General features: G+C 43.0%; 1 protein-coding gene across 1 annotated transcript in view; it reads right to left on the reverse strand.

Annotated features, from left to right (window-relative positions):
* SLC44A5 (solute carrier family 44 member 5) overlaps positions 1-14,404 on the reverse strand; it is a 205,924-nt gene that overhangs the window by 136,104 nt on the left and 55,416 nt on the right. The gene's annotated exons all lie outside the window — the stretch shown is intronic.

Consider the following 14,404-nt stretch of genomic DNA (forward strand, 5'->3'; position numbering starts at 1 on the left):
TCTTGATGCCTAGAGTCTGCGAAGGTCTTGATGGAGAACAACAGTCTTCAACTAAGCACCAAAGTATTGTTAGGTTTTATGGCTCTCTGTATCTGGAGATTTACCATACCTCATCCTGGATAGGGTTTCATGATCCTAACCTGACCTAAATTTGGGGGCTCTTGTACACTTGCAACTCCTTCTTAAAGAGCAGGGAGCAGTCATGGTCAGAAGGACTTTTGCATAATTTCATATTGTGCACCAGTTGTGCACCCATTCCTAGACTTGAGGCTCTACTCACAGTCCCTCATGTCCTGGTGCTGGTTTTGATCTTAAAACCTCTACATGTCATGGGACCAGCTATTTTAAGGAATACCTCTCCCAGTGACATCCACCCATCCAGTCAGGTCTAGTACAAGAGGCATGTTTCAGGTCCTGTCAGCTAGAGAGGTTTGTCTAATGAATTGAAGGAGGAGATCCTTTTCTGCTGTAGGCCTGTCCTATGGAACATCATTGCCCCTTTCCCAAGAAAATATAGCACCTACTCTATTGGCACTCTGGAAGCTCTCAAATCATGGTTTTGTCAAAGAGCTTTCAGAATGGGATCCTGTGGTAGAATGGATCTTGTTATATGGTTATGATTGTCAATAGAGGTAGTTACTCTATGCTGGGAGCCAGTTTGTTTTTTTGCTTTGTTTAATTTAAACTGTGGTTTTGTTGGTTTTTCTGTACTTTACTGTTATGCATTTTGTTTTATCATGTAGGCTGCCCAATATGTGAGATGGGAAGCTACCCTAATATGATAAATAAATTCTTCACAAAGATAGTATGTTAATTTTGTTATTTCCTATCCTCTATCAACTTGAATATGACATGGAGCTAACTCTTTATGGCCCCAATGAGATAATTTATATTTGTAAATGTTTATATGTATGACAAAACATATTGATTGTAAAAACTAAGATTCTCAGCATGAGTGTAAAGGATACAACAGCAGAATTTTCAATTAACTGATTACAAATAAAGGCAATTGCAGTTATAAGAAAGCATCAAAATCACATTATATAAACAGATATCCTTAATTTTATAGCATGCTATCTGTACAATTGGTATAAGGGAATATGAAGAAGAGTTTATTTTATATAAAAGAACTCCTCTTGCTTAAATAGTTCTGGATCTGAAGGAATTGTTTGAAAATGAAATATGTTTTTGGCCAGTAAATGGAATGTCTTTTCCTGGTTATTTCAGTTTTGCAAAGGAAGAAACTGAAAGATTGAAGAAACCTCCTACAATCTTCAATTTATTACAACTTCTATCCATAGCTTTAAATTACTTGAAATGTCTGAATGATATCATAGGTACAAATGGTACATAACTTTTAGCCACTATTTCCTGTACTTTAATATCTTTGTAAGGTATATCTATGATTTTAAAGAGAAATACAAACATTTTAGAGGTCCATATTCAATATTTCTATCAGAACTATATATCTAGAAAAATAATTATTAGAACATTAAATCAATTCCCAAGCCATTTGGGAATTGATATATAAATCTTGTAAATCATTGTATTTCATGCTGCAACCTATTACATCAGGGAAATACGTCTTTATAGGTGACACTTCTCAGGAAATGATATTTCTTTAATTAAACTAAGTTTTCCAACAGACATGCAGTGCAATGTTAGAACATGATTTCCTTATTCAAATGAGAATTTTTTATATTAAAGTCATGCATTATAAATACCATTATATATGCATTATATATGCCGCCCCTCTTCGGAGAGGGGCGGCATACAAATCTAAATAATAAATAAATTAATGAAAATTATTAATCCAGGTTTATCTATTTTTTAATTTGTGTTTACATCTAATCTATTCAAGATTTAAAGTACAGTGATACCTCTACCTAAGAACGCCTCTACTTAAGAACTTTTCTAGATAAGAACTGGGTGTTCAAGATTTTTTTGCCTCTTCTTAAGAACCATTTTCTACTTAAGAACCTGAGCCCAGAAAAATTTCCCAGGAAATTTGAGAACAGCATAAAGGCCCGGCCAGTTTCCCGCCATTCCCCCTGGGTTTCTTTCTCTGGCACAGTGTATGGGAGGCAGCCTCGCCCCGGGTGTATTGGAGGCGCGTGCTCCTCCACGCCGCCTCAGAGTCCCTCTTTTTTTTTTAAGCCTTAAAGTTTTGGATTTTTTTGATTCCCCTCACCTCACCTTCTTCCTTCAGCAGCAACTGTCCTCCTTCTCTTCCTCCTCCTCCTCCCACCCAAATTCTGAGCTTTTATTTCTTTCCTAATGGGTTTGCACGCATTATTTGCTTTTACATTGATTCCTATGGGAAAAATTGCTTCTACTTACAAACTTTTCTACTTAAGAACATGGTCACGGAATGAATTAAGTTCTTAAGTAGAGGTACCACTGTATATTATTGCAAAATGAGAACAGAGAAAAAGTTCAAGATAAAGTTGAATTATTTCATTCATGCTATAGGGAATGCCCTATAAAATACATAAAAGCAGAACAAAAGTTTAATATCCTGTTAAATGCTTATAGATTTTCTCTACAATGAAAAATCTGCTATATTCCTTCAATAAGCACAAGTCCCAGTTGCCACATAAAAACCTATCCACAAATTTTCAATTTGTTGCTCAAGCTTTACAGTCAAAGTTTATCAATTGCCTAGGGGCACAAGAGTTCAAACATTAAGTGTAGGAAATCATGAAGGTGCAAAGCATTTCTCCTAGCAAATAAACCCTTTTTTGCAGAGTCTTAATGTACCACAGTCTTAGCAGAATTTTTCTTATGCAAGTTCCAGAGCTTGAGCAAAGCAGACTTCGTAATATAATTTCTAAAGATAGGCAAATGCGTAAGGAAAAAGGTTTCCATAAACACTGAATTGCTACTTTATATATATATATCATGCCTGGGAAGGTCTGAATTAATAAAGTATTTAGTAAAATAAGATTGGACGTTTTTCAAAGAATTGTTCCATATATTGTTATATATCTAAAAGACTGAATCATATGTATGCAACTACATTGGTACCTCTACTTAAGAATGCCTCTACTTAAGATCTTTGCTAAATAAGAACCGGGTGTTCAAGATTTTTTTGCCTCGTCTTAAGAATCATTTTCTTCTTAAGAACCCAAAACCAGAAAAATTTCATAGGAAATGTGAGAGCGGCACGAAGGCCCAGCCAGTTTCCTACCATTCCCCCTGGAATGGCACAGTGTATGGGAGGCAGCCTCGCGCCGGGTGTATGGGAGGTACATGCTCCTCCTCGCCGCCTCAGAGTTGCTCTTTTTTTTTTAAGCCTTAAAGTTTTGGATTTTTTTGATTCCCCTCACCTCACCCTCTTCCTTCAACAGCCACTGTCCTCCTCCTCCTCTTCTTCCTCCTCCTCCTCCCACCCAAATGCCAAGCTTTTATTTCTTTCCTAATGAATTTGCACGCATTATTTGCTTTTACATTGATTCCTATGGAAAAAATTGCTTCTACCTACAAACTTTTCTACTTAAGAACCTGGTCATGGAATGAATTAAGTTCTTAAGTAGAGGTACCACTGTATTTCATAACCCCTCTAAAATTATTTTAGAGTAAAGTATTGCTTGAACTGAGCTTGCTCCGGTGCATATGGAGTTTATTTATTTATTTATTGGATTTGTATGCCGCCCCTCTCCGCAGACTCGGGGCAGCTAACAACAATGATAAAAACAGCATGTAGAAATCCAATTAATAAAACAACTAAAAACCCTTATAATAAAACCAAACATACACACAAACATACCAAGCATAACTTCTAATGGCCTAGGGGGAAGGAATATCTTAACTCCCCCATGCCTGGAGGCATAAATGAGTCTTGAGTAGTTTACGAAAGACAGGGAGGGTGGGGGCAGTTCTAATCTCCGGGGGGAGTTGGTTCCAGTGGGCCGGGACCGCCACAGAGAAGGCTCTTCCCCTGGGGCCCGCCAAACTACATTGTTTAGTCGATGGGACCCAGGAAAGGCCAACTCTGTAACTCTCTTTCTGGAGTTACCAGAAAGGAAATAATAATCATGACTGGAAATCTTTTTAATGATAGATAGTCCTTGGCTTATGACCACAACCGAGTCCAACATTTCTGTTGCTAAGCAAGGTAGTTGTTAAGTGAATTTTGCCCTATTTTATGACCTTTTTGCATAAGTGAACAACTCTAGTCCTTAAGTGAATCATGCAGTTAAGTGAAACTGACTTTCCCCATTGACTTTGCTTGTCAGAAGCCAGATGAGGTAAGCAAAAAAACATTCCCCTGGATGAAATGATGATCAGTAAGATTTTAGAATGTGCTAAAAATGGATAGGTTGACAAAGGAATTAAAAGAAAAAGAAGAATCGGACTATTATAGAATTTGGAATAGATTTTACAATTGGCTAGAAATTAGGAATCAAAGGAAGAAACAGAAAATCCTGAAAAACCTGAATGATAAAATATTTGTGTATATATGAAACTGTAGATTAAATTACTAATAGCAAAAAACATGTACCAATTTAAATGCTGAAGTAGGAAAGTAGTACATATATATTTTGACACAAAATACTGTAAAGTATATTGTAAATAGGCGTTGATTGCTTACCTGAACGCCTCTTCTCGTACGGTGAGCGGGTACAGCAGTCACATGGGTTGCTCATGTCCAATCCGGTGGAACTGAGCCTAGTATTAAAAAAGCTTGCCGGATCCGCCCCTTCCCCAGAATTCGCGAATCCATAGACTAGGCTCAGTTGTGAAGCTCTGTAGTGTTCAACTCTCATTGTTAGAGGAAGAAAGAGATAGAAAGGTAAAGAAGACACATACAAGGGCGGGAAGTGACTGCTGTACCCGCTCACCGTACGAGAAGAGGCGTTCAGGTAAGCAATCAACGCCTATTCTCCGTACTGAAGGAGCGGGTCCAGCAGTCACATGGGACATACCCAATAGATGGTCCCTAGGGTGGGATTAGCTTGCTATCGTGTGAGATAACGGATTGGAGTACCCTTCTGCCGAAGGCAGCGTTCGCTGAAGCGTAAGAATCAATTTTGTAGTGCCTGATGAAGGAATTTGGCGAGGCCCAAGTGGCTGCTTTGCAGACCTCCTCCAACGGGGCTTGAGACGCCCAAGCGGCCGAGGTGGCTGCGCTCCTGGTGGAATGCGCAGTGATGTTCCTTGGAACTGAGAGGGAGGCCGACTCATAGGCCTTAGATATAGTCCCTCTGATCCAACGGCCTATTACTGTTGAAGACACTTTGGCCCCCATGACTCTGGGATGATAGGCTACAAAAAGTGCTTCTGACCTCCGAAAGGGTCCTGTGCGTTGGATATATATTCTCAGCGCTCTGGTGAGATCCAGGGTGTGCCATCTAATTGCCAAGGGATGGTCTCGTTGGAGGCAGAAGGAAGGTAGGACAATATCCTGAGATCTGTGGAACATGGAACTGACCTTGGGTAAGAAGGTGGGGTCCAGTCGCAAGACTACCTTGTCCTGATGGAATTGACAAAGGTCCTGCCTGATTGAGAGGGCAGCCAGCTCCGAAATGCGTCGGGCAGAGGTAATAGCCACCAGGAAGGCTACCTTAAAGGATAGGTACCTGAGGGACGCCGATTTTAGGGGTTCGTATGGTGCCTGCGTGAGGGAGTGGAGAACCCGTGGCAAGTCCCAGGATGGATACCTGTGGACCTTGGAAGGTCTGAGGTTGGCTATGCCCTTGAGGAATTCCTGAACTTCAGGGAAGGATCGGAGAGGCTGTCTGCGGGGGCCCCCTAGGACAGATGAAATGGCTGCCAGATGACGCCGGAGGGTGCTGGTGGAGAGTCCTTTATGGAAACCTTGCATAAGGAAGGAAATAATTCTGTGTATGGGGATGCACAGAGGGGAGAGACCTTCCTGAAGACACCACTGGTGAAACTTGGACCACGTGTGGTCGTAGATTCGATTGGTCGAGCCCCTTCTGGCCTTTAGAATGACCTCCACTGAATCGGGGTCATGCCCACGCAGTTCTAAATCTCTCCTGATAACAGCCAGGCGGTGAGGTGGAACCACTCCGGGTCTGGATGGAAAGAGGCCCCCTGCCGCAGCATATCCCCCGAAACGGGGAGTCGCCAAGGGTCCTGGACGGACAGCTGTTGGAGATCTGCGAACCAGGGCCGGCGGGGCCAATGAGGGGCGATTAAGATTACTCGGGCCCTCTCGGTGAGGACCTTGTGAATCACGTCCGGGAGGATTGGAATTGGAGGAAATGCATAGAGTAGGCCTGGAGGCCATGGACTCCGGAGGGCATTGATCGCTTCCGCTCCCGGGGATGGAAATCTGGAATAGAAGCGAGGGAGTTGGGCGTTCGCATTGGTCGCGAAGAGATCCAGGACTGGTAGGCCGAATCTGAGGGTGATTTGATGGAACAGGTCTTAATGGAGGTTCCACTCTCCTGGGTCTATCGTTGCTCGGGATAGCCAATCCGCCTGGATGTTGAGACTCCCCGAGATGTGATCGGCTAGGAGCGACTGGAGATGTTTTTCCGCCCAAAGGCCCAGCTTGAGGGCCTCCCTCATGAGAGCCTTGGATCTCGTGCCCCCTTGCCTGCAGATATGGCTTTTTGTGGCAATGTTGTCGGTGAGAATGAGAACGTGCCGGTTGGGGATGCGAGGAGAGAAATGCTTCAGAGCCAGGGAGACGGCTCTTAACTCTAGCCAATTTATTGGCCTGGAAGCTTCCTCCGGGGACCACGTGCCCTGGGCTATCATCCCCTGGGCGTGGGCGCCCCATCCCGATAGACTGGCATCTGTGGTGATGACAAATTGATCCGGGCACCTGAACGGGGATCCTCTGTCCATGGCCGGAGACTTCCACCACTTGAAGGATCTGCGAACACTCAGTGGAATGACGATGCGTCGATTTGAGTTGCTGTGCCCCGATCTCTGAAAAGGCAACAGAAGCCACTGGAGTTCCCTAGCATGAAGGCGAGCCCAGGGAATGATGCCTATGCATGACACCATCTTCCCCAAAAGGGAAGATAGAGTAACTATGGATACTGAAGGATTAGATAAAATGTTAGAAATTAACTCCACAATACTGAGTTTTCTCTCGGGAGAGAGAAAAACCTGGGAAGATTTTGAATCAATAATGGCTCCCAGGTGAGGAATGGAAGTGGAAGGTTGGAGGTGACTTTTTTCAAAGTTAATGGAAAACCCATGGTCCTGAAGGACTGACATGGTGACAGAAAGGTCTGATTTCACTCTCTCTAGGGAGTTCCCATGAATTAAAATATCATCAAGATAACATAAAATGTGGATGGGAGACGCCCGGATATAGGCCGCCAGGGACCCCAAGAGCTTTGTGAAGACCCGAGGGGCCGAGGAAAGGCCAAATGGCATCGCCCTATACTGGAAATGCCTGCCTTGAAAGGAAAAACGTAAAAATTTTCTGTGGCATTTGGCTATAGGAATGTGAAGGTAGGCCTCAGTGAGGTCTAAAGAGACCATGAAATCTCCCGAGTGAATGGCGGCCAAAATAGAAGACAAGGAGTGCATTTTAAACTTCCTATATTTGATGAATAGGTTTAGTTTCTTTAAATCCAAAATGGCTCTCCAACCTCCGGAGGACTTTGGAACCATAAATAGGATGGAGTAAAAACCTAGGCCCTTCTGACCGGAAGGGACCGGCTGAATGGCTCTAATGGACAATAGATGAGAAATGGCCTCCTCCATACGGTTACAATCTGAGGATGACCTGGGCGAAGGGCAGGAAATAAAACGATTAGGGGGAGGAGAAATAAATTCTAAAAGAAGGCCTGTTTGAACAGTGTCAATGACCCAAGGGTCCTTGGAGGTGAGACGCCAATTTGCAGCGAAATGAGCTAGGCGACCCCCTATGGGAATGGAGGAAAGGTTACCATCTAGGTTTTTTTGAAGCCCTGTTAGAGGCAGCTCCCCTTTGGAAACGAAAACCCCTACCCCTGGAGTTCCTACCTTGGGAACGAAAGCGGGGGGAATACTGACCTGGAGATCTCTGATAGGAAGCCGCTTGATCTAGCTGGCGCCCTGGGCGACGAAAGGACTGCGTTTTAGTAACCTTTTTTGTGGTTGGACCCAAAACCTTCTTCTTGTCTGTGGTCTCCGTGAGGAGAGGGTCCAGAAGATCACCGAAGAGAAGGTCGCGCTTTAAGGGGCCCTGGGATAACTGCCACTTTTGGCGAACTCCCGCTTGCCAAGGGCGAATCCATAGGAGTCTTCTTGCCGTTGTAGAGGCTGCAATAGACTTAGCAGAAAATCTAGTAGATTGTAAGGTGGCATCAGCCACGTACTGGGCAGCTGCAAAGACCTTGTTGAAGTCTTGTTGACCTCTCAAGTCATCTGGAGGAATGTGCTGTTGAAGTTGGCGAAGCCACAGCAGCATGGCTCTGGAGAAGAAGGAGGCTGCTGCAGAACTTTTAATGGCCCAGGAATCAGCGGAGAATCCTCTTTTGAGCATTTGCTCGATGCGCTTGTCCTCTGGACGGAGGACTTCCTCCGCCTCGCCTGGCACAGCCGCTGCCGAGTGAAGAATTTTGACAGGTTCATCTGGTTTGGGAAAAGATAGAAGCTCTTCATAGGAAGAGGAGAGTTTATACAACTTTCTGTCCTTGGTAGAGGGATTAAGGCCAGAGGCTGGAAAATCCCACTGTTTAAGTAAGGCATCTTTAAATAATTTAGGCATAGGGATTACCTCGTTATCCTCCTGTTCCTCTGTGAAGTAAGGTAAATTCTCCTCCGGGGGATCAGTGGAAGTGGAGGCTTGTTTCTCCTGGGCCGCTAATCCCGTAGAAATTCTAGCTTTGAGGAGGAGAGATTTGAATAGTTGAGAAGGGAAAATAGTAATAGGAGGAGGGACCTTTATTTGGGATTCCTCATCCTCTGATAAGCCCTGGAAAGGGTCTTCATCCTCCTCTACATCCTCATATTCATCTTGGGAGGACTCTGAGTCATCCTGAATAGGAGCTCTGACCGCTGGGGAAGAACCCAAGGGACGGGAGGAACGAGAAGGAGGAAGAGGTAAAGGAAGCTCATTGATGGAGGAGAGTTTGGCATCAATGGCTTTGGACAACACAGCAAAAATAGATTGGAACTCAGGAGGTAAACTGGAAATATCAGCAGAAATGGCAGAAGAATTCCTAAAGGCCTGTGAGGATCCTGGCTGGGGGGAATCTTCCATAATATCTGGTTCCTCTGGACCTATGCCCCATAGGTTAGGTTGGGGTCTGTCTAGGTTTGGCTCATCCAGAGATAACACAGGGACCCCAGAAGGAGGCAGACTAGAGGCCTCTGGTGGGTCTTGACTACTGATTACTTGGGCCTGCACTTTCAAACGTTTTGCTGATTTATCATGAATCTTATGTAGGGCTAGGTCCCTTCTCTTCTCGGCCCTGGTGACCTTGGTCGAGGGGCGGGCCCCTGGAGAAGAGGAGGAAGAGGCCTGGGGGATACTAGTAATCTCATCGCCTGTAGGCCTGGCCTCTCTGGGACCTTTAGTTGTGCCTCTCTTGGGAAAAGTAGCCATAGTCTGACAATTAACAGAAGACAAGGCTGAGCCAATAACTAAATTATAAGGAGAAGATTTCAAGGACTTCCCAAGAGGAATGGATCCTGCTTCGAGGCCTCGAAGCTGCTGAAACGTGAGGACAATCTGGGCAAACCCAGAGTTCGTGCCCCCAAATCCAGCGGGGCCAGCCTCCCTAAACTTTGCAATTAAGTAAAACCAAGGCACTCTGGTTGGAGGCTAGGCCGGTGGAGAATTTAGCCTGGGACCCCCAAGGCCCGCTCCCGGATCCACGCGGTGGACTGAGGCCTACGCGGCTGGCAGAAGGCCAACACGAGAGGCCTAGATATTTTAAGAAAGGGCGCGAAGGCCTTCGCGCCAAAAAATCGCTTCGTAGAATTTGTTAAGGGAAAAGCGATCGACTAAGTCCAGGAGACTAGAGGCGTCCCACTCCGCAGGAGGTATTTTATAAGCCCTTAAATATATTTTTATACAATAAATAAGCAATAATCCAATGATAAATACTTGCACCAGGACCTCCAGGCCAAGGGATTAGAAGAATCCACAAGCGGCCGCAGGAATCGTAACCGGCAAAACCGCCGGGGGAAAACGAAACCGCAACTTCTCCCAAGTAAAAAAGCCTAGCCGCCTTTTACTTTTTTTCCTTTTTAAAACGGCTGGCGCAAATAGTGCAAGTAATAAAATAAAGACAATAAATCTTACTACTTTTTTGAAGGAAAGATCGAAGGGAAGGTGTTAGAATGTTGAACGAGCTATCACATACAACCGCAGGATATGCGAACTGAGCGAATTCTGGGGAAGGGGCGGATCCGGCAAGCTTTTTTAATACTAGGCTCAGTTCCACCGGATTGGACATGAGCAACCCATGTGACTGCTGGACCCGCTCCTTCAGTACGGAGAAGTGTTCTTAATGTTTATATTTGTACATTTTTTTAAATTTGATTTTTGTCTTTTTAAATTTATTTTTCTTTGTCTTCTTTTGTATTTGTATTTTATATTTGTGTTTTTTTAACATTGGAAAATTAATAAAGACTATTTTTTAAGAAGAAGCCAGCTGAGGTTGTTACAAATGGTGATTGCATGATCCTGGGGTAGTGTAGCTGCCATAAATACATGCCGGCTGCCATGTGCCTGAATTTTTATCATATGATCATGCTGATGCTGCAACAGTTTTAAGTGTGAAAAGTCACTTTTTTCAGTATTGTTGCAATTTCGAAAAGTCAGTAAATGAGTGGTGGTTGAGAGCTACCTGTAATTCATATTGTTTGGCCAGGTTTGGGTAATAGGAACAAACTTTTTTGTTATATGGCAGCAATATATTCCATAAAGTCTAAATTTATTGTTATTTAACCATCAGATTTTTACAGCCCAGATATAGTATTGCTAGCAAAAATAGAAATAATAGGGAATTGTAAACCATAGTATTGTTTTCTACCTTACATCTGTTAACCAATCAGTATTAAGAGAAATATAAAGAACAATGAGCAAGTTATTATTATACCATTATATTTATAATCCTATATAAAAAGTGCTATTGAGAAGTAAACTGATCATAATGAAGGTAACCTGTTTGTTTGTTTTTAAAAGAATGTATTAGCTATAATATAGTTCTTAGGCTCATGATCATGAACTGCACACATGCTGAAAACTCTCCATTAAACTGTGGGAGATTTACGATCACAACAGATAATTTTTCAGACAATTAAATGTTTTCAGGACATAAATTAATCTTATGGCTAAGCAGCATTTGCAAGCTGCATCCTGCAGGTTCTTTTGGATAGGGAAGCTATTGATCACAAGTGATAGGAGCCCCAATGGATCAGATTGTGTCCAGTGCTAATGGCCCCTGGCTTTAGTCTGTGGATAGGCAGAGAGAGAACTGGTGCAGTTTCAGTTTTCCTCCAGAGCATAATACAATGCATCTATTTCTGGAAAGTGTTGGATACAGTGACAAAGATTTATAAATAATTGTAGGCGGGGGTTCCGTGCTACCTTTGATGCTCTCATCTGTATGATACCTAAACTCAGTCAAAACAATCTGGATAAATTTTGGCCCCAGGATGTGGTCATATCATTTCCACCAGGCCAAGGGCAGTATATTTTTTAATTGCATGTCAGGGATTCAGACCAAAAGCAATCAGATTATGTGTACATGTTTGAGAAATAATGCAGAAAAGAAAATCTGAACTTTTAAATTTGAGAGAAAGAGAACAACACATATATCTCCAAACACACACTTCCTTAACAGAATAACAGAGTTGAAGGAATCTGGGAGGTCTTCTAGTCCAACCCCCTGTTCAAGCATTAAACCAAACTAGGGGTCAGCAACCTGTGACTATTTTATCTCTTTGCTGAGGCTCCTTCCTTTCATTCCTCTTCTGCAGAGAAAAGTGGCTGATGTCGCTGCTGTTGCCGCCTCCATGGCCTGCCTGCTGCTCTCTCAGTGCCTTGCACAGCACAGTGAAATTTAGCATGCTTCACAATGGGGGAGATGGGATCCCCTCCTCCTCCTGGATCCCACTACAACACAGAGGCACAATGCGACCCTGCCCCATTCGCCCCTGGCAACAGCAGTCACATCAACCATGGCAGGGGTTGGGCCAGTGGCTCGGGATGGAGAACAGGTCGCACATCTCCCCAAGCAACCAAGGCACATCCAGCACCAACAAAGACCAAAAGTAGCCAGCTACCATTTCCTGCTGCAGTATATTGGGCAGCAAGACCCAGCTAGAGATGAAGTGCCAGAGAATCAGAAAGAGAGAGAGAGAGTCGGAGAGAGAGAGAGAATCAGAAAGAGACAGAAACAAAGAGAGAAAGTGACATTGTTATGTTTGCAAGTTGTTAGAATAAATGTGATCACTGATTGGAGCAGGGCGACCAATAAGAAGCCTGCTAGCGCAGCCAATGGGAAGCCTAGGCACGACCAATAAGAAACCTAGAGAGACAGAGACAGACGGACACACAGATAGGGAGGAAGAGAGAGAGAGGGAGAAAGAAGGAAACAGAGAGAGAATCAGAGAGAAAAAGAGGGGGAGACAGAGAGAGACAGACAGACAAAGATGAATATGCACCCGAGACGGAGTGTGGCAAGAGCTCGCTGAGAGGGGTGAGGCATGGCCGGGCAAATAATTTAACAAACATTTTTTTGCTGTAATGACCGGTTGGGTAGGCATGGCTGGAAGGAGTTTCATTTGACTGGTGAGTGTGAGTCACCACAGTTGTTAAATTATTGGCTTACAGCTTACAGTGTTTTCTTTTCTGTTCCAAATGGTTCCAAATGGGACCTCTGTCCTATACCATTTCAGACAACACGCTCTTCCATCTGTTTTTAAAAGCCTCTAAGTGATGAAGCATCCACAACTTCATTCAGTCATTCCACTGATTAATTGTTTTAACTATCAGAAAAATGCTGCTCGATTCTAGGTTGGTTATCTCCTTGATTAGTTTCCATTCATTGTTTCTTGTTCTGCCTTCAGATGCTTTGGTAAGTAGAAAGTAGACCTCCTCTTCTTTGTGGCAGCCCCTAAAATATTGGAACCCTGCTATCGTGTCAATAGCAGTGCAATCATGTTATGTTTTGTAATTCATCTCTAGCTGTTGCTGTTAAGAAGGGGAATGAAAGAGTCAAGTCTAGAATGGGTGGTTTGGGAATGAATTTTTCAATAAGTATCTTCCCAATTTGATCCTCAGCTTTGGGCTGTTGTCTGCATTAGAGCTAGGTTTTCTCAGCTCAAGTGGAAAGCAAAGATACAGGGAGCTTCATCTGCATGCATAATACTCACATATTTATATATGCACACTCAAACACTCACACTCAAATTATAGAGATAATTTTAAAAAGCAGAAAGAGACAAAGGTGGGAAATGTACCAGGGTCCGCCTTCTGCTGCACGAATCCCAGCGACCAGTTAGGTCCCATAGAGTGGATCTTCTCCGGGTCCCGTCAACTAAAGAATGTCGCTTGGCAGGACCCAGGGGAAGAGCCTTCTCTGTGGCAGGCCAGGCCCTCTGGAACCAACTCCCCCCAAAGATTAGAATTGCCCCCACCCTCCTTGCCTTTCGTAAGCTGCTTAAAACCCACCTCTGCCATCAGGCATGGGGGAATTGAGACCCTCTTCCCCCTAGGCCTTTAAAATTCTATGCATGGTATGTATGTATGTATGTTTGGTTTTTTATATTAATGGGCTTTTAATTATTCCTAACATCAGACTACTATTGTACACTGCTTGTTGCTGTTAGCCGCCCCGAGTCTCCAGAAAGGGGCGGCAAACAAATCCAATAAATGAATGAATGAATGAATGAATGAATGAATGAATGAATGAATGAATAAATAAATAAATAAATAAATAATAAATAAATAAATAAACAAACAAACAAACAAATCAATCAATCAACAAATTGAAAAGGAGAATCAGAACATGTAGAGAAGGATCTATCAACAATGAGCAAGAAAAAAGGATTGATGGCAAAGGAGAGATAACCTACTATATTTGGTATAAATGAAACCCATATTTCATTCTATTTGTCCATACGAAGTCTATATCTATAGGCAATCTACTCATAAGTGCCAAGTGCAATCAGGTTTTCAATCTATTTAGTGAAAGAAGCCATACATTTATTTTCCAATGCTGCAATAAGGGCACAGAGAATCATTGTCCAGTTGTCAAATTCAGTTTACTAGGCATGTACAAGAAAATACTATCCTCTGAAAATATTCCCCTTTGTTGCACAATCTTATTTATATAATTCACTTCCTTTCCCCCAAAACCTAATGTCATTTCAAGAAACATTTTGAAAAAAAAGTCATATTTAATATATTAGAAACATACATATCTGAACATAAATGTAAACATGTATGTTTACTATTAAAGTGAGTTTTTTA

This window comes from Erythrolamprus reginae, chromosome 3, assembly GCF_031021105.1.
Source record: "Erythrolamprus reginae isolate rEryReg1 chromosome 3, rEryReg1.hap1, whole genome shotgun sequence".
In the NCBI taxonomy this organism is placed as follows: Eukaryota; Metazoa; Chordata; class Lepidosauria; order Squamata; family Dipsadidae; genus Erythrolamprus; species Erythrolamprus reginae.